The 20,230-nt window shown below is 32.4% G+C and overlaps 1 pseudogene; it reads right to left on the bottom strand.

The window, feature by feature from the left end:
• LOC149186393 (PI-PLC X domain-containing protein At5g67130-like) overlaps nt 1-11,019 on the bottom strand; it is a 30,980-nt pseudogene extending 19,961 nt beyond the window's left edge.
• Nucleotides 11,020-20,230: the final 9,211 nt, after the last annotated feature.

Here is a 20,230-nt window from a genome sequence, read left to right as displayed (position 1 = left end):
CGCCATCAAAAAAAATAAAAAATAAAACAAAACAAAGTGTTGATAAAGAGTTTTTTGATAGCTATGTATTCCTTGTTGCCCGTGAATTTTATACAAACCTTTGTAGTCCTTGTTGTTAGTAAATTTTCTGCAAAGCATAAAACCCCTAATAGTCAAATCCATTATCCCACAAGTGCAAAATTAAACCAAAATACAGGGATTTCAGACTGATTGGCACCTCCAGTAGAGCGTATATCCATTGGTAAACCCAATTGATAGAAGTTGCTAGCAGCAATCCCTTGCTAAACCCAATTGGCAGAAGGCCAAATGAGCAAGGTAAACCAATCTGAGACTTCAAACAAAAGCAGTTCTTGCCCATACCCGGCTAACAGAACACCAAAGTAGTAATATTTCTGGGAAATGAAGATGAAACTCACACTTTTAAGAACTCGAATGGCAAAAATTTGATTAAGAACTCGAATGGCAAAAATTTGATTAAGCCCAATGCTATCAATCAGAAGAAGGATAAACAAAGCCTCTATTAACTAACCTTAAAACCGGACACATTATTATCTGGAATACCAAGAAGCTCTCTTTCCACTCTCAGAAGATCGATGACTGAACAATCAATCTCTTCGGCCTCTCCAAGCATGCAGTACTACCATAAACAATGCAAAATCTCGTGTCATTTTTTGAAATTTATTAAGCCAATGACTTGAACTACCATCATTGGAAAATAAAAGGTTTTATTAGGGGATCCTCAAATAAATTGGACTAGAAAAATGGCAATGTAATTATTTGGTACAACAAAAAGCTCATTTGGTAATGGAGTTTTGAATTTTTTTTAATGAAATATTATTATTTTCAAATTCCAATTTGAAATTGTTAAATTTTTCAATATTTAAATTTTCAACTTTTATTATTAATAAGAAATAAATAAATAAAATATTACGTAATATGTATAATGATGATGATTGACACTCATTAAGATTAATATAGTCTATTGAACATTAAAAAAAATGTTAATTAAGATTTTTTAACATATTAATTTAATAATTTAAAAGAAGAGAGAAAATAATATGTTAATATTATTTCATATTAACCTATTATTTTGACATATATTATTTCATATAATTCGTCTTTTTAGGTCCGATAGATCATTATTTGGTCTCAGTGGACGTTAACAATCATCATCATCATCATATTAAGTAAGTTTAAAAACAATATTGTATTTTTCTCAATATTTTTTTGTTATAAAATAGGTTATATAATAAAAAATTTATATTAAAATAATTTTTAGAATTTAAAAATATCTAAAACTATGTTTTTGAATGATTTAAAAAAAATAATTATATTTTTAAATTCCAATTAAAAAATGTTAATTAAATTTTAAAATGTTGAAAAAATAAATATAAAAAAAAACATTATGTAATAGGTATAATAAATTATTTATAAAGAAATAAATTTATTAAGCAAAGTCTTTCAGTAGAAATCACATAAGAGAATTTTTTTTGCCGACACATTTCGAACCAACAAGTGTGGTTCATCATGAGTAGACCATGGCAAAGGCTTAAATAGAGAGCAATGTGGAGACATAATTTCAAGTAACGACTATATTTGAAAAATAATATTTAAATTATAATATTAATTTATTAATATATTAAAAACAAATATTATTAAGTAACGGCTATATTAATGGCTAGTTTTGAAAAAATATTTAAATAATTATATTATTTCATTAATTTATTTCATTAATCTATTAATATTTTTAATAAATTAATAAGTAATATCATTATTTAAATATTTTTTCAAAAAATAGCCATTTAATATAGCCTTTAGTTAATAATATTTGTTTTTAATATATTACTAAATTAATATTATAATTTAAATATTATTGTTCAAATATAACCGTTACTTGAAATTACGTCTCTACATTGTTCTTTATTTAAGCCTTTGCCATGGTCTAGGTCTTCATCTGGTTTGATGATGAACCACACTTGTTGGTTCCAAACCCATTGGCCAAAAAATTCTCTTATGTGATTTCTACTAAAAGACTTTGCTTAATTCATTATGGATCACAAAAATGTTAAATAATTTAAAAAATAATATTAAATTTTCTTAACATTCTCTCATATATATATATATATATATATATATATATATATATATATATATATATAACTTTTTTTAAACCATTATTTAAATTGATGTGTATTTTAATATTTGATAGTGCCATTATTTTGGTCCGTAATCATAATTTAAATTATAAAAAAATCAATATTTCATTGAAAAATAAACATAGTCTATTGAACATTAAAAATAAATTGTTAATTAAAATTTTTTAACATATTATAATTTGAAAAAAGAGAGAAAATAATATGTTAATATAATTTCATATTAACCTATTAATTAAACATAAATTTATATTAAGGCTAAAAACAATATTATATTTTTCTTAATATTTTTTATTATATAATAGCTTATATAATAAAAAATATTTATTAAAATAATTTTTAGAATTTAAAAATATTTAAAACGGTGTTTTTGAATGATTTAAAAAAAATATATTATATTTTTAAATTGCAATTAAAAAATGTTAATGAAATTTAAAAATGTTGAAAAAATAAATATAAAAAAATAACATTATGTAATAGGTATAATAAATTATTTATAAAGAAATAAATTTATTTTAAATAATATAAAAAATAATATTAATTTTTCTTAAGATTTATATATATATATATATATCAAAATGCTAATTTTTTAAAACAATTATTTAAATTGATGTGTATTTTAATATTTGATAGTGTCATTATTTTGATCCATAATCATAATTTAAATTATAAAAAATATAAGGAATCAGTGAAAAATAAAAATAGTCTATTGAACATTAAAAAAATGTTAATTAAGATTTTTTTAACATATTATTTTTATAATTTAAAAGAAGAGAAAAAATAATATATTAATATTATTTCATATTAACCTAATTTAACATAAATTTATATTAAGTAAGTTTAAAAGTAATATTATATTTTTCTTTTTCTTTTTGTTATATAATAGTTTATATAATAATAAATTTATATTAAGATAATTTTTAGAATTTAAAAATATCTAAAGAAATGCTTTTGAATGATTTAAAAGAATATATTATATTTTTAAATTCCAATTAAAAAATGTTAATTAAATTTTAAAATGTTGAAAAAATAAATATTTAAAAAAAAAACATTATGAAACACTCTAAATGCTAATTTTAAATTGATGTGTATTTTAATATTTTATAGTGTCATTATTTTAGTCTATAATCATAAATTAAATTATAAAAAAACAATCAATAATTCCTTGAAAAATAAACATATTCTATTGAACATTACCAAAAAAAAAAGATGTTAATTAAGATTTTTTAACATATTATTTTTATAATTTAAAAGAAGAGAGAAAATAATATGTTAATATTATTTCATATTAACCTATTAATTTAGCATAAGTTAATATTAAGTAAGTTTAAAAACAATATTATATTTTTCTCAATATTTATTTATTATATAAAGATTCACATGGGCTCACAGAGTGAACATGAGTGTGTGTAGTCATCAAGTGAAACTCTTCAAGGGTGATCTAAAATCACCCCTAGGTGACCTCAGGAAATTAATGAAGGTATTACAGACTCATGTGCTAGTGTGTGTGTGTCTATGTTATCTTGTGCAACGAATCGATAAGATTGCAAAATACATAGACACTTGAAACAATAAGAGATCACAGTAAGCAAGCATAAACACAATATAATTTAATAAGGAGTTCACCCAATCCTCCTGGGCTACGTCTCTTGGTCCAGCCGTCAGTGGTGGCTATTTTATTATGTTTTTAAAGCAAATTCTTACAATAAGGTGCTCAATCTGAGTCTCACTTGATAGAGGATGATCAGTAGGATGGCACTTGGAATTCCCAAGTCCTTAGAGTTCACAAACTCCCCTTACCAAATTTCAACCTTAATTGGTCTCTGTCTGCTCAATGCTGCCCTTACTCTAATGGTTAGCTCGGCTTCTCTGTCCTCTGCAACTTTGCCTCTTTTTCTGTGTCTCTCGACCTTCGACTTCTTCACTACTTCTCTGCCTCACTGTCCCCCTGCTTCTTGTCAGCTCGTGGCTTTAAAGCCAGTTTGTTCCTTCGACTGTTTGTTTCAGCTTCTCGGCTTTCTAGATCGCATGCCTTTGTCTGCTAGGACTCCTCTACCCTGCGTCATCATCCTTGTGTAACGCTTCGTAGAGAGTTGGCCACCTGTCTCTTTGTGAACTGAGTGTCAATTCTTCCTGAACGGTCGTTTTTTCATTATTTCCCAGATGCCTATGAAACAGATCCTTCTATCGATTCATTGGTCAAATCAGACTTCAAATCTTATGCGTCGTAGTTTATTTCTCCCCCAGGTTCGGTCATCCATCAGGTTGAACCTCCGCCGTTGATATGGAGCACCCAGATCCTATGGTCTTCGCTTATATCACGCGATTGAGTTACTCGACTGTTAGTCCGCGATGTAAGCGATTTCCCTCTCTCCTCGCTGGACACGCGTCACTCAGCGTATGGAATTGCTGGGTCCTCGGCCAAATTCGCTTACCGCCCGACATGCCTCCAATATTCCACTGGTTTTGAGTGCGGGACCCGCCTTGTCAGTTTTAACGCTTTCCCATGGTTTTCTGGTTTCCCTTGTGACCGAGCGCTCGGGGTATTTCCTTCTTGACGGGTTTTGCACGCTAATCGCGTATCAAAAACAGCCTCCATTTCCAGATCTGAGCTTCCCAATTGCCATTTTTGCGCCATGGACGGTCTCCATGGATCAACAATCAATGTGCTTTGACTGAAGGTCCTCGTTGCTCCGTGTTGGCTGCAAATTTCCATTATTTAGAGGTTATTTCTGATAGCTATAAGATTTCTTGAAGTCTATCATTATTTCTTAACAATCATGGAATTGTTTTAGGATCCAATTCGAATCACGGCCTTCCCACTGAAAAAGCTTTTGGACCACCAAAAGTTGGTTTTCAGGCATCGACTAAGTGAGGATACAACTTTCTCACCCATCCAATCTCTATCCATTTTCCACTACTTGGCTTTGAACCCCTGAGCCCAATTCTGAGGTACTTAACATCTCCCCTGTGCATCGTTCTCACCTTCCTATCCAAAACTGTGTCTTCCTGCAATTCATTAAGATATTTAGGTAACAGGTCATCAATAGAAGGTAATTAACTCTGCTCTTCAGGATCTTCAATTAACGAAGGTTCAAATAGTCTCAAGCTATCTGCATTGACGACTAATAGATGTTCATATAAGCTAGCAAATCAAGGCAAAAAGCGTTCTCACCAATTTTCTCAAGGATCCTGAAAGGTCCATATCTTATTGGTTTTAGCTTTTTACCTTCACCTTGCATCATGTCCTTGCTGATATACAGCCAGACTTGATCACCAACTTGGAAACTATGCTCCATCGATGCTTGTCATACCTTGCCTTGTATTTGGCTTGGCTCCTTTCCAACTGTTCCTGTACTGCTTGATATATCTCTTGGATTTGTTCAATGAACCTAGTTGTCTTGTCCACATCACTGTGTCCCTCAACTATTGTGTCCTTACTAGAGACAAAATCCAAGGGAGACCTTGGTGTGAAATCAAAACAGGTCTCAAAAGGAGATCTCTGTGTGGAAGAATGTTTGGCTCGGTTGTAAGCATGCTGCACATAATACAAATGTTCATCCCAAAGCTTGGGATGTTTGCTGCAATATTCCCTGAGCAACTAGATCACCGTCCTATTGACTACTTCTGTATGGCCATTGGTTTGTGGATGGAAAGCTGTGCTTTTCTTCAATTTGGTGTCCGTCAGTTCCCACAGACTTAACCAAAACTTCCCCACAAATCTGGTGTCTTGATCAGATATAATGGAAGTGGGTAATCCAAAATGAACCCATACTTGTTGAAAGAACAGTTTTGCAGTTTGTTCAGCCGTAATCTATTTATTACAAGGTATCAAAATACACATTTTGCTGAACCTATCCACAACAACATATAGATAATCATGACCCTTCCTAGATTTAGGCAATCCTCCAACAAAGTCCATGGAAACACTTTCCCAGGGATGAGAAGGAACTGGAAATGGAGTGTACAAGCCTAGTTTCCTATTGCTGGGCTTGCTTTTAGCATGCATAGTACACCCTCTTACATATCTAGAAACTATCTCATTCATTTTTGGCCAATAAAAAATTCTTTGCAACTGTGCAACTGTTTTTCTTACCCCAAAGTGACCTGATATTAGAGAAGTGTGTGCATCTCGAATTATCTTTACTCTTTTGGTTTGTGGAATGCATAGCTTCCCACAATGATACAAGAGTTGGTCCTTAATATGATAATTCAATTCTTCTACTCGTTTGCCTTGACTTAAAGTTGCATATACATCTTTAAAGTCTATATCTTGATCATATTGTTCAATGTAACTTTCATGTAATATAGAATTATGCTTAAGTATAGTAGATGCATTTATAATGTGTCTAGATAACATATCTGCAACTTTATTATGTATGCCCTTTTTATATATGATGACTATATGAAACTGATGTAGGAACCCCATCCACTTGTAGTGTCTTGATTGTTTCAACTTAGTTTGGGAGTGTAGACATTGAAGTGGTTGATGATCAATATTGATAATTGTTTCTTTTCCCGTTAAGTAATGTTTCCACTTTTTCACACTCTGTACTAATGCATACAATTTCTTATCATATGTGGGATAGTAAACTACTACAGAGTTAAACCTCTCAGAATGATAAAATATGGGTTTACCGTGCTGTATCAACAACGATCCCATGGCATAGTCACTGGCATCTGTTTGGATCTCAAACGGTCTTTGAAGATCTGGCAGTGCTAGTACTAGTGCTGTACTAATCTTTTCTTTCAAGGTGTCGAAGGCTTTATGCTGTTTGCCTCCCCATTGGAACACCTTGTTCAATCTTGTTAAAACATGTAAGGGAGCTGCAATTAAGGAGAAGTTAGAAATGAACTTTATCCAATATTATGCTGCTCCTAAGAAGCTTCTAATTTATGTAGCAGATTTGGGTTTAGGCTAGTTTACAATGACTGCCACCTTAGAGGGATCTATCTTCAATTCACCACCCCCTACTATCTGTCCCAAATAATTCAAAGATGTTTTTCCAAATTCACATTTTGAGAGTTTAACATAAAGTTTTTCTCTTTTCAAAACATCTAGTGTCTGCTTAACATGATTTAAATGTTCTTCCCATGTGTTGCTAAATATAAGAATGTCATCCAGATATACAATAACAAAATCATCAAGAAAAGGTTTGAGCACATCATTCATTATTCTCATGAAAGTAGCAAGAGCATTAGTTAAGCCAAAAGGCATAACCAACCACTCATACAATCCCTACTTTGTTTTGAAAGTAGTCTTCCATGCATCTTGTTCTAGAACTCTGACCTGATGATATCCACTATGCAAGTCTAACTTGGAAAAATAAACAGCTTCCTTTAATTGATCTAATAGATCATCTATGCGAGGAAGGGGATAGTGATTTTTTATTGTTATTTTATTCAGTGCTTGGTAATCAATGCACATTCTCCATGAGCCATCTTTCTTTCTCACCAAAACGATTGGTGACCCACATGGTGATGTGCTAGGTTTGATGAACCCCTTCTCGAGAAACTCCTGCACCTGCTTCTTGATTTTTTCATTCTCTAAAGCGGACAACCTGTACATCCCAATGTTAGGAAATGGAGCATCTTGCTGCAAATTAATATCATGCACTATTTCCTTTTGGGTGGCAGACCTTTAGGTTCTTGAAACAAGATATCATATTGTTGGACACCAAATCCTCAATGGGTTAGTGTGGAAGCCAAATGGACAAAAGGGTCCAAGAGACCTTGGGATGTGAAACCCAACGGTCACAACAATGTACTATAAATGTATATCTCATGTTAATAAAAAATGTACTTGCATGTTTTATCTTTCATATTTTCTGGTTGCCCATGTGTGTTTAACACATACTCTGAAACAACTTTTTCTAAATCAGCTTGCTGTTTAGCATCACAACCCTCAAATACATTGGTTTTATCAAGCTTATTTTCCTTTACAACCATTAGTAAAAATTGTTTGCATGAATTTACAATTCGTTTCATCTTCCTTGAGTTTATGAGAATATAATTATTCCTAAGCTTATGAGCTCTTACAAAGTATTCGATTCCATCTTTAACGAGTAGATACTTATTCTTAGCTCTATAGAAAATATATTTTCTGTCATACAAGTAAGGACTTCCTAAAACAATTCCACATATATCCAAAGGAATTATATCTAACTCAACCTCATCTACAAATGCTGACCCAAAAGAAAACTTGAGTTTGCATTGTCTAGTCACTTGCAGTTGTGCTTTATCACTTAACCAACCTAATGAGTATGGTTTCTTGTGAGGTGTGCATTGTCTAGTCACTTGTAGTTGTGCTCTATCACTTAACCAACCTAATGGGTATGGTTTCTTGTGAGGTGTAGTCAGTAATCCCGAATTCTTCACAATTGCTTCAGAAATTAAATTTACTTGTGAGCCACTATCAAACAAAGTATCTATCTTTTGATGTTTGGAAATAACTTGAATATGGAAAAGCTCAAGTCTTTTTCTCTCATTTTCATCATCAATAGTAGATTGTGAAGAATTACTAGTAGATGCTTCAGAATTCTTACTTTTTATACCTGTGGCTGCAATGGTTGTTTCATCTCCTGAGTCCGACCCCAAATCTTTCTGAATATCTGCAGCAGTCTTCTTCTTCTTGCCCTCGAGCTTCTTAGGTATCAGCTCTGGATGTAGAATCCAACAGTGTTCATCATCATGCCCATCCTTCTTATAGTGAGTGCATGAAGAATTGCTTTTTTGTGCAGTGTTGGCCTTCCTCTCTTTCCATTTCTGTTTTTTTTTTCTCCTTATTCTTGCTTGCAATGGGCTTGGCTGATCCTCCAACCTCTGGGTTCCCATTATCTCCTCTAGCTTTTAGATGCGTAGCTTGAACAGATACCTCATCTATACTAGTGGGATTAAACATGAGGATAGTGTGCCTCATGTAGCTGTGTAGATCACTGATGTACTTCAACAGAGTCTTAGGTGAGTCTAATGAGATTCCTAGAATCAAAGCTCTCTTCCTAAATTCCTGGGTGTAACCTTGTACACTTTTCCCTTTCAATTGGCGAAGATTTTGCTAGCTCATCATGGCTTGCTGCATGTAGGCAAATGGATAGAACTACTTTTTAATTGCAGAAACAAATTCACTCCAGAAAAAAAGAGTCTTACCATGTCTCTTCATGTCAGCTTGGGTCCTGCCTTCCCACCAAACTAAGGCAATGCCCCCAAGGCATAGGATGGCCAGCTGAATCTTGCTCTTGTCTGAGTCGATACTCTGCACTCTGCAATAAACATCACTTTATCTGATCCAATTGTCCAGCTTTTCTGCATTCAACTCTCCGTCATATATTGGTAAATCAAATTTAACATCTAGTTTAATCAAAGATGTCTTCTTTTTATGTTCAGGGCTATTAGGAGGTGTGAGAAAGTTTTCTTCTTTCCCTTTGCCTCTTGAGTGGTCATGGAGGAGAGACTCTTCTTCTCCTTTATCTTGTTTGGAGCCTGATGATTCCTCATCTTTATGTTTTCTAAAGTCCTTATACGTTTCCTCTACCATGGATCTCATGGCCAGGAAACTATCTATAAATTGAGGGTCTGGGCCCATGGAGCCTTCCTCGGACATTCTCTTCTGAGGATAGACTCTTCCAATTTCAGGATTAGTTTTGACCAACTCTCCTTCTCCTAATTTGAGCTTCGATCTAGTTAGCATTCAATAGCTAAATACAACACAAGCTTGTTTAACCTTAACAACCTTTAGCTCTGATACCACTTGATTTGAAATCACCCCTAGGTGACCTCAGGAAATTAATGAAGGTATTACAAACTCATGTGTTGGTGTGTGTGTCTATGTTATCTTGTGCAACGAATCGATAAGATTACGAAATACATAGACACTTGAAATAGTAAGAGATCACAATGAGCAAACATAAACACAACAAAATTTAATAAGGAGTTCACCCAATCCTCCTGGGCTACGTCTCCTGGTACAGCCTTTAGTGGTGGCCTTTTTATGTTTTTAAAGCAAAGTCTTACAATAAGGAGCTCAATCTGAGTCTCACTTGACAAAGGATGATCAGTAGGATGGCACTTGGAATTCCAAGGTCCTTAGAGTTCACATACTCCCCTTACGAATTTTGACCTTAATTGGTCTTTGTTTGCTCGATGCTTCCCTTACTCTGATGGTCAGCTTGGCTTCTTTGCCCTCTGCAACTTTGCCTCTCTTTCTGTGTCTCTCGACCTTCGTCTTCTTCACTGCTTCTCTGCCTCACTATCCCCTGCTTCTTGTCAGTTCATGGCTTTAAAGCCAGTTCGTTCCTTCGACTATTCGTTTCGGCTTCTCGGCTTTCTGGATTGCCTGCCTCTGCTCGCTGGGACTCCTCTACCCTGCATCATGATTTTTGTGTAACGCTTCACAGAGAGGTGGCCACCTGTCTCTTTGCGAACTGAGTGTCAGTTCTTCCTGAACGGTCATTTTTTCCATTATTTCCCATATGCCTATGAAACAGATCCTTCTGTCGATTCATTGGTCAAATCGGACTTCAAATCTTATGCGCCGTAGTTTATTTCTCCCCCGGGTGTGGTCATCCATCAGGTTGAACCTCCATCGTTGATCTGGAGCCCCCAGATCCTATGGTCTTCACTTTTATCATGCGGTTGAGTTGCTCGACCGTTAGTCTGTGATGTAAGCGGTTTCTCTCTCTCCCCGCGAGACACGCATCACTCAGGGTATGGAATCGCTGGGTCCTCAACCAAATTTTCTTACCGCCTGAAATGCCTCCGATATTCCGTCAGTTTTGAGTGCGGGACCCACCTTGTCAGTTTTAGCGTTTTCCCATGGTTTTCTGGTTTCCCATGTGACCGATAATCGCGTATCAGAAACATCCTCCATTTTTTAATCTGAGCTTCTCAATTGCCATTTTTGCACCATGCATGGTCTCCATGGGCCAACGGTCAGCGCGCTTTGACCAAATATCCTCGTTGCTCTGTGCTGGCTGCAAATTGCCATTATTAAGAGGTTATTTCTGATAGCTATAAGATTTCTTGAAGTCTTTCATTCATTCTTAACAATCATGGAATTGTTTGAGGATCCAATTCGGATCAAAGGGAGGCTCCAAAATTGATGCAAACCAAAATTTTGGAGGGTGGTTATAGCCGCTACAACACCACTCCTCCCACATTTAACTAGTAACTCAACCCACAACCATAAGGAACATGAGCATAAATCAAAAATAACAAATGGGGAAACCCACAATACCATGGTTATCCATGAAATGGCAAGGCAAGGCTAAAACCACTGTATATCCAAGAAATCCTCCATGTCAATGACATATCATAACCAAGAAACCACATGCATTTACCATGCATTAAGAAAAGCATACATGCAACCTGTTACATGCAAAACAATTCAACTGTAGTTGTTGATCCACTTGTTCCCTTGCACTTTCTTGCCTTGGCCGTCTTTCCCCAAATCCAAAGTATGCCAAGAAGCTCCAAGAGTGCTGCAAGAAAACTCCAGGTGTGCAAGAGTATAATGAGAGAATAGATAGAGAACTCCAAAACTAAACTGATAAAATGTTGTGAACTGCTCCTTAGAGTCCCTTTTATCATTGAGCCCTTTGCTTTCTTCATTTTCCTCCATTTTCCTTCAATTTTATCCTGATGCAATCTAACCTTTCACCTTATTTTTTTCCTATTTTCCTTTATTTCATAAAACAATTCCCCCAAAATCAATTATTTTCAATGCAAGAATCCATATGTATATGCAAGCTCTTATGTCTATGCAAATAGATACACAAACATATATAGAGAAATTAAGTTTTATAAATGCACTTTCAACTTTTGTATATGTGACTTTTGTAATTGCACAAAGATATATCACTATGCATATCTAGAAGCCACGCATGTAGATGAGGAAGTACATATAGGAAAATATTTATAAAATCTTTTTGTCATATTTGTTGTTCTCCTAATACTTCAAATTTTTATAGGTACTCTATAAATGGGAAAGTGGGATCAAATTATGGAGTTGGACACTGAAAACCCAGAAGATATGATAGAATTTTTTGCTAAACATCTAACATGGAACAAAACTGAAGGGGATCAAATAGCTAATATTCCTTATAGTCGACTGGATGATTTTATAAATGGAGAGAAATCAAATGAATATGCTCCCACTCAATTTTTTGTTAGTACAAATCGATCTAAAAAACTAGAGGATGTTATATGTGCTCGCATTAAGACATATATCGAATATACCATGTGAGCCTTTATTTGTTAATTAGATACATCTAATTCAAGTTCAAATGAAGTCAACATGTTTTCTAATTTCTTGTTGTTGTTTTTATTTAGGTATTGGTATGCATATGGTCCTGAGTCGACATGTAGATATGTACGTGATGAAAATACAAAGAATCCAAAAGGATCAACAACAAAAAAATGGATTCCACACCAAAGCATAAAATTTGGTTGTAGATGTCACTTCATCATGCATTGTCTTTATGTTTGTCCAAATGATGCTATTATAACATACACTGAGTGTAGACATTTTGATAAATCTGGTGCTTTCTGTCATGAAAAGAGTGCAGTGGGAAGACCTCAAATGTTCAAGTATTCACCACATGTATCCTTCGATTTATGAGCTAGTGTGTGTGGTATGGTTGAAGATGGTTTTAATGTCACAATGGTTTGGGACAAATTAATTTTTAGTGTGGAGAACCAATATGGCGAGTTATTTGCAAGGGTGGGCCAGGACACTTTAATGACGAGGATGGATATTTCTAACATTTACAATAATATTAGACAAAAGGAATATATGAAGGATGACAATGATCCAACAAGTGTCGAGTGTTGGTACAATTAGTTTCCAGATAGTTTCTTTTTCTATCAAAAACATGATGTTGTGTAAAACATACCATTTATTATAGGCATACAAACACATTGGATGCATTCCATGATGGTGACACATTCACACAACAACCCTATGTCAATGGATTCTACATTTAATACGAATATGTATGGGGTGTGTATTATCAATCTTTGGATTCCTATAGTGATAAAAAAGAAGTCTCTTTTTTTAACATAATACTTATAATAGTGTGTTTTGAATGTAGTATTAACTTTATACCTTAATGGTATTCGACAAACATCATAATGGTGTCCCAGTGGTTTGGGTGATTTCTTCATGCAATACCACATATGATATTAAAAAACGGTTGGCATCTTTATTTTCAGTGGGAATGAAAGAGTGTCAAGATTTGAATGTAGAATCATTTATCACAGATAATGTTGTTACTGAGATTCAAGTATTAAGGTACCATTTTTGTTTTAAAAAAGAAACATGAAAATCATATTTCATTCATAATTTACTCTATTCTAATGTTGTACCATTCAAGTGTCTAACTAATTTGTCCATCCTATTATGTGTATGGCGCATCCATCGAGCATGGGTGAAAAATGTTGGAAACAAAGTTAAATGCAAAGAAAACAAGTCTACATTTTACGTGCTTTAGGGAAAATCATGCACTCATGCAAGGATGACAAGTTAGTACGAAAAGATGTTGCAGATATATTTTGAGAATTTAGTGAAGAGGAACATTTTTTGAAATATTTTGACACCACTTGGATATCTAATGATAAAATATTTAAGTGTTATGCAACATCATATCATGACTATTATTCTGTAATTGAATGTTTTTGGTCATTATCTTATAGTTGATGATAATTTGTGGTCATTACCTTTTCCAAATATGTGGGAAAAATCTTATTGGAAGTTTCCACATTCTAATCAAGACACAAATAATGCAATTGAGTCCTACCATATGCATCTAAAGTATAGGTACTTATATGAGGAAAATAACGCTTTCCACAAAAGTTTGGATTGGCTAATATTTGTGTTGTTGAAAAAAGTTGAACTATATTATATTCACAAACAACATTTAAAAGAAGCATGCGTTATAAGGCCTACAACATGTAAGAAACAAGAGACTCTCTCAAAGTCTAGAGAAAATCATATACGAGATGAAGATTGTCTGCATGACCCTAAGAGTATAAATGAATTTATGGTTCGTAGCCAAAATAAGGATACTCCTCATACCTGGTATAATGCCATATGCACAGGGTCCGAGTTTAATTTTTGTACTTGTGATTGGGCATTGAATGGAAATGTTTGTAAGCATATCTTCAAAGTTCAAATGTGGGCCAATGAACAGGGTTTGGACTTTAACATGTTGCCAATTATTTCTAGTTCAATTACTGAAAATCATAGATTTCTAGTTGATTTAAATCAAGAAGGTATAATGAGCTCGTTGTCAAAACAACAATCAAGCATTCACCATGTGCCTATTGTATCATAACCTATTGATTTTTCAACTAGACCATTCACAAATTCAATCTCTGAGATTGAAAGATCAAAAGTTGTACATGCATCAATCAACAAAAAGTTAATGGATATATTAAACAATTTGCCTACAAAATTGGAGAATTTAGAAGAAATTGATAATGGCATTGATGAGATGTGTAGCACAATTAGTTAAGAGAAATAAAAAATTTTCCATTATGATGTCTCCATCAAGAATTATGACTAAGAGAAAACATAGTTTTTTGAGCCCACAAAGTAAAAAGATACGACATGGTCATGAAAGAAATTCAAGGAAGGAAAAAACACAATTTTAAAAGGTTGGGTGAGTTCGCTCAAAGTCAAGGAAGAGAATGGAAAAAATAATGAAAGTACTTTCTTCAAAAGAACATGGAAATATTGAGGGATCTACATCTTGGAGTCAACAAAGACATGTTCGACAATTATTTTTCTGATGATATTGTCAAGGGTTCAACAAGTACAGATTTATAAATTATTTTTGTTTATTTATATAATTGAATGAATTCTTATCTAATTAAATATTTAGTGCACTATGTCATGCAACCAACTCTAACTTTATTTTTTCGGGACGTGGTTCCTGATCAAATATCAATCAAATTATGTAGCAATTCAAGAAATTGGCACAAACATGCCAACAAGCCCATTGATTCCAGATTTGAACATGTGAAGTTTGATGAAAGGTAAATTTAATATCGAAGTTAATAATTCTAGTGCAGGGATAGAATAATCATGGACAAATGTCAGATTCCTCTAACCACACTTACATGATGTTAGTTGGGGAAAAATGTTACTCCTTTTTTTATCATTTTCTATAATATTTGAATTCAAATTAATAACATATCTTAAAGTCATATATGGGTTTGATTGATCTTATACTCATAATATGTGGAAATTAATTTTTTTCTTAATAATATTAAGATTTTTTTTAACAATGCTAAATATTTTTCTTTGTTAATGTTTTTATTGTCATGCAGTTCTGGACAATGAAGATGCACCAAAGTTGATGTTTATGATAGGGGAGTGGGAATAAACTTAGAAGAGAATAACTTCAGAGGCCTATGAGCCATTTTACAAAGTATTAGTGTCTTTATTTTTGAAACAGAATTTCCAATGAAATGTAATGAACTATTTTTTGAAATGAAATGAACTATTTTTCCAATGAAATGTAATGAACTATTCTTAGAGGAGGCTTAGTTTTAAAATTCAGTTCTTATACTAAATATTGGTGTACTTTTAATGTCAACATTTATTTCAAATGGTAATATATGCACTACGGTTTATTATGGTTTTTTCTTTGGTTTGTTATCTATTTCAGGCAAATGCGAAATTCATTTCATGTAAATTTTTATTATTAAACAATTATATGATGAAAATTACTAGTTCTTTTCAATAGATATGGAAGATATCCCCCCCTCACACTTAAAAGGTCAATATAAAAAGAATCTATTTTACCTATACATTAATGTGGTTAGTTTATATATTTATTTTATATAGTAAAAATAAATTATTTAGTATTATTATTAATATTAATATTAATTATTGCTTTTGTCATGTAATGTTACATTAAGACAAATAAAATAATAATTACATAGAAATTCAATAATGGAAATTATACAATATTGAACATAAATATTAATAACAAGAAAACCATTTCAATATCAATTATAAACAAAACACTTCAATGTCCATGTAGATAACATAATTAGATAGATAATGTAATTGGCAGTGAAATATTTTAATTTCATCCATATGTGCTACTTCTACTTTTTAGTAGAAAGATGACGTGTAACCTCCTCCACTCAACATGGAGATTATATAATATCTAAAATGCAATTGATGTTACAACCAACCATGGTTGACATGTGTAAAACTTTGAAACTTTGATTATAAACAAGGACCAAATAATATAGATGATCAATATATATATTTATATATATATATATATATATATATATATATATATATATATACACACACTAACATTTAGATTTAAATTAACAATTATTAATATTTTTTATATCAAACAAGTGCATCAAACAAAATATACATCTTTATACAAAAATTCCATTTAAATATGTACAAAGCTTAATTAAAATTTCATAATCATTATAATGAATAAATAATTAAAATGTTTTTAAAAGTTGAGAAGAATGTTAAAAACTTTAAAGCATAAGTTACATAGAATTTCTCTATTTTATCTTTAAATTGAATGTCAACGCCATATAGTATTCGTATTGAAATCAATAAATAATCTAATATACATATTTTTGGAATATTCATTTTAATAAATAATATGGATAGAACTATTTATTTTTTTATATATTATTTAAAAGATGCAAAAGTAGATTTTATTTAGAGTACATACCATTTTTTATTATATATAATATCGGAATTCGAATTAATAACATATCTTAAATGTTATATATGTTTGATTTAATTGTAAGTTATATATAAATTATTTAAATTATATAAGTTTGATTATATAATTTCTCTTTTATATTTATATATAATTTTTATTACAAATTTTAAATGTATAATATTGGATAGATGAAAATAATTATTATATATAATAATTCCATAGAAATTTATATAAATTAAAATTAAAATTTTGCAATTTTTTTTAGTAAGTTTGGTAGGATTACATCATCATCATGCCCAACTTCTCACCCCAATCCACAGATAGCACAAGATTTGAACCCAAAACTGCTGGTCTTTGAACCCAAACTGCTGGTTTCGTGAGACTTCATTTCAATTTCCACCACCATTGCCAATTGAGCTCTCGCAAGCAATCTTTACAAATTAAATTATTAAAAGGTTAAAAAGACTAGAAAAAATAGTTTTATAATAATTTTGATTTTAAATTTGGAAAAAATTTTAAAATATAATTTAATAAAAGCATTGAAAATTGAGAATAGACAATGTTGCTATTTTTAAAATTTAATTAGAAATGAATCTCCTCCCCGCAATTTTTTATGAGACTCTTTTAAAATTTAAATAGAAATGAATATTTGTCCTACAATTTATGATACTCTCCATATTTTATGGATGATGGAATCAACCATTTCATAATGCATAGATGTTTGTGATATGAAAGCAGATAGACATTCGTAATGTAACCAGACATTAAATTACTGGTAACAGGTAATGTAATGTCTAAATTTATTCAATGAATGGACAACAGCTAAGAGTTCTTTTTTAGTCATTGTGTAGTTTAAGTCGGCTTTGGATAGATTTTTGGTGATGCAGTAAATGGCATAAGGTAGATTGTCATTTATCTGGCCCAGAGTTGCTCCTATAGCTTTGCGAGAGGCATCAGCATTGTTGATCCCCTGTTTTGATCACACAACTACTGTTTTTCATCTCTATTTTGACCTTTTTGGCACTCCTAAACCTACTCACCTGCCATTCTTATTGCCCTAATCACTGTTCTAATCTTCACTATGAGGTAAATCTTTCATGGTAACATTTTGTTGTTTATTAGTGAATTTAAGTAGATATGAGTAGCTATCCAAAAACTAACTAATCACTATGGTCGAAGTGTAGACATTTCAGCAGATGTGCAGGGTGACAATAGGAGAATGTGGGTAGTGAACCATGGTTCCTCCACTTTCGTACTCAAGAGCCATTTTTGGGTTCGGTACCTAACACCGCAGGGAATAAGAGGCTATATAATTCTAGATGGCGAGTTGCCTCTAGCCATGCTTGAACGTGTTTCATTCCACCCACGACAAAGATCCTGGTTATCCTCTATGAATGGAGCAGACACCAAGATTGGTATTGGTTGAAGGTTGTTAAACTAAATTGGAAAAGTTTTTCGAGCCATTCGATCTGAAGGAATGAATTAGCCAGGTTGTTAGGATTTACTATCCATAGTTCAATTTGTTTTTACTTAGTTAACACCTATAAAAGGCTGCTATGTAATACTTAGAAGCTAGCGAATAGAAGTAAAGTTGTTACTGTGTATCCTTCGACTTATTATTTGAATCAAAGATGTTTACAATGGTTATGCATTAAGTTCGAGTTAATTGTTCGATGGTTCGTTGTGTATGATAAGTTAATTGTGATCAAAGCCTTCCATTTTTTGTAAGTTAATCCGCTCCCCAGGTGTGGCCGGGCCCACCCATCTGGGTTCAGCTTTGTAATATTGCGTAGCAGTAGATCTGTGTGATAGATACAGTCATTCTTCAATTATCTGTGATTCATTATTAGTTTACTTGTTGTGTGGAGAGTTTTCTTAAGTTTCGATTGATTGTATCATGCTATTGTTATAATGTTTTTTTAAACCATTTGCTTCAGTGATCCAAATCTAAATCCCTAGTGTGGACATTGCTTTCGCTTTCAAGACAGAGACCTACTCTGTTTGTGAACACTGCACATTGTATTAGACTGGATTGTCATAGATGTATATGAAGTTGTAAAATTACATTGTCATCTAATGCTTATGAAGGGTTAGTTTACCCATTGACAATGCAAAAGCTACTTTCAAACACTTAAATTGGATAACGTATTTAGAGACCAGAGATGAATGGAATTTGAGTTTAATTTGGATTGTGATCAAATCGTTTTCTCTTGTTTCCTCTAAGTAATTGAATCGATTGACTCTCTTCTGAATTGTTTCTGCAGATGTGTGTGATATAGGAAGCACTTGTTTCAGGTTGATTATTTGAATAATGTGATTGGCATGAGCGTGGTTTGGTTTGAAACGATTGGTTTTATGTTAGGTTAGTTGCATGAATGTGTATACAACAGAAGCACTGCTTTCAGAGTATTGATTTGAATGATTTGTTGTAGCTTCAGTTAATTTCATTTGTCAAATAGATTCCTTGGTTGTTAAGTAGACTGTGTGGATTAACTTCAAGAGTGCAAAAGAGTGATTTAGTGTTAGTTGTTAAAAGCAATTTCCTTTGATTCGTTTGAACTGCTTGATTCCCCTGTTTCATTTGAATGCTTGATCATATTTTCTATAGCTTAAATGCATGATTGAATTCTAAAAGCAGAGTGTTTGTTTGTTAAAATTTCAAATAGGGTTGTTTACATTTTGATTAATACAACTGTAGGGAAGATTTGAGTACAGTTTCTCATAATTGTTCAGTTGATTGCCATGTTTGAGTATAGTTAGTGTTTGAATTTGTGCTTGTGGTCATGATCAATTAGGGACTTGGATACAACTTAGTCGAGAGTAAAACAGAGTATCTAGATTAGGTGCTCAGCACCAAGATGTTTGATTGTTGATAATCCAGTAGGGTTAATGAGTTTTGAGTACAGTTTGGATTAGAATTGGATTGTCATTACAAGTTGTGAAACTTCTAGTGTGGATTGCAAGAATTTGAACTTGAGTGTTTTGATTGATTAAGCTTTGTATACGGTTTGTTTGATTAAGTATTCATTCTCATAACCTGAGATCTGTGGTAAAAGTCAAGTCACCCATTAAGTCCAGATTTCAATCCCAGTTCCAAAGAGATTAAGTTCATAGAAGTTTTGGAAGTCATTAAATTAAATTTGATTATTGGTTCTTCCTATGCTAGCTGGATGTTTGATTTCTTTTGAGTTTGCAAGCATTGGTGTGTCTATTACCCAGTTGATCATTATAAAAGAAATGTTAAAACTCTTACCTAGAACTAAATAAAGGAAGCGCAAGACAGCTCGTGCTTACAAGCGTGGATTGACATAAAAATATTAGGAGATTAATGGCCCAATTTAATCTATCAACAAGCATGTATATGAA

Source organism: Pinus tabuliformis, chromosome 3_1, assembly GCF_031772625.1.
Source record: "Pinus tabuliformis cultivar Carrire ecotype Pingquan chromosome 3_1, CPIR1, whole genome shotgun sequence".
NCBI lineage: Eukaryota > Viridiplantae > Streptophyta > Pinopsida > Pinales > Pinaceae > Pinus > Pinus tabuliformis.
This window is presented reverse-complemented; position numbering and strand designations above follow the sequence as displayed.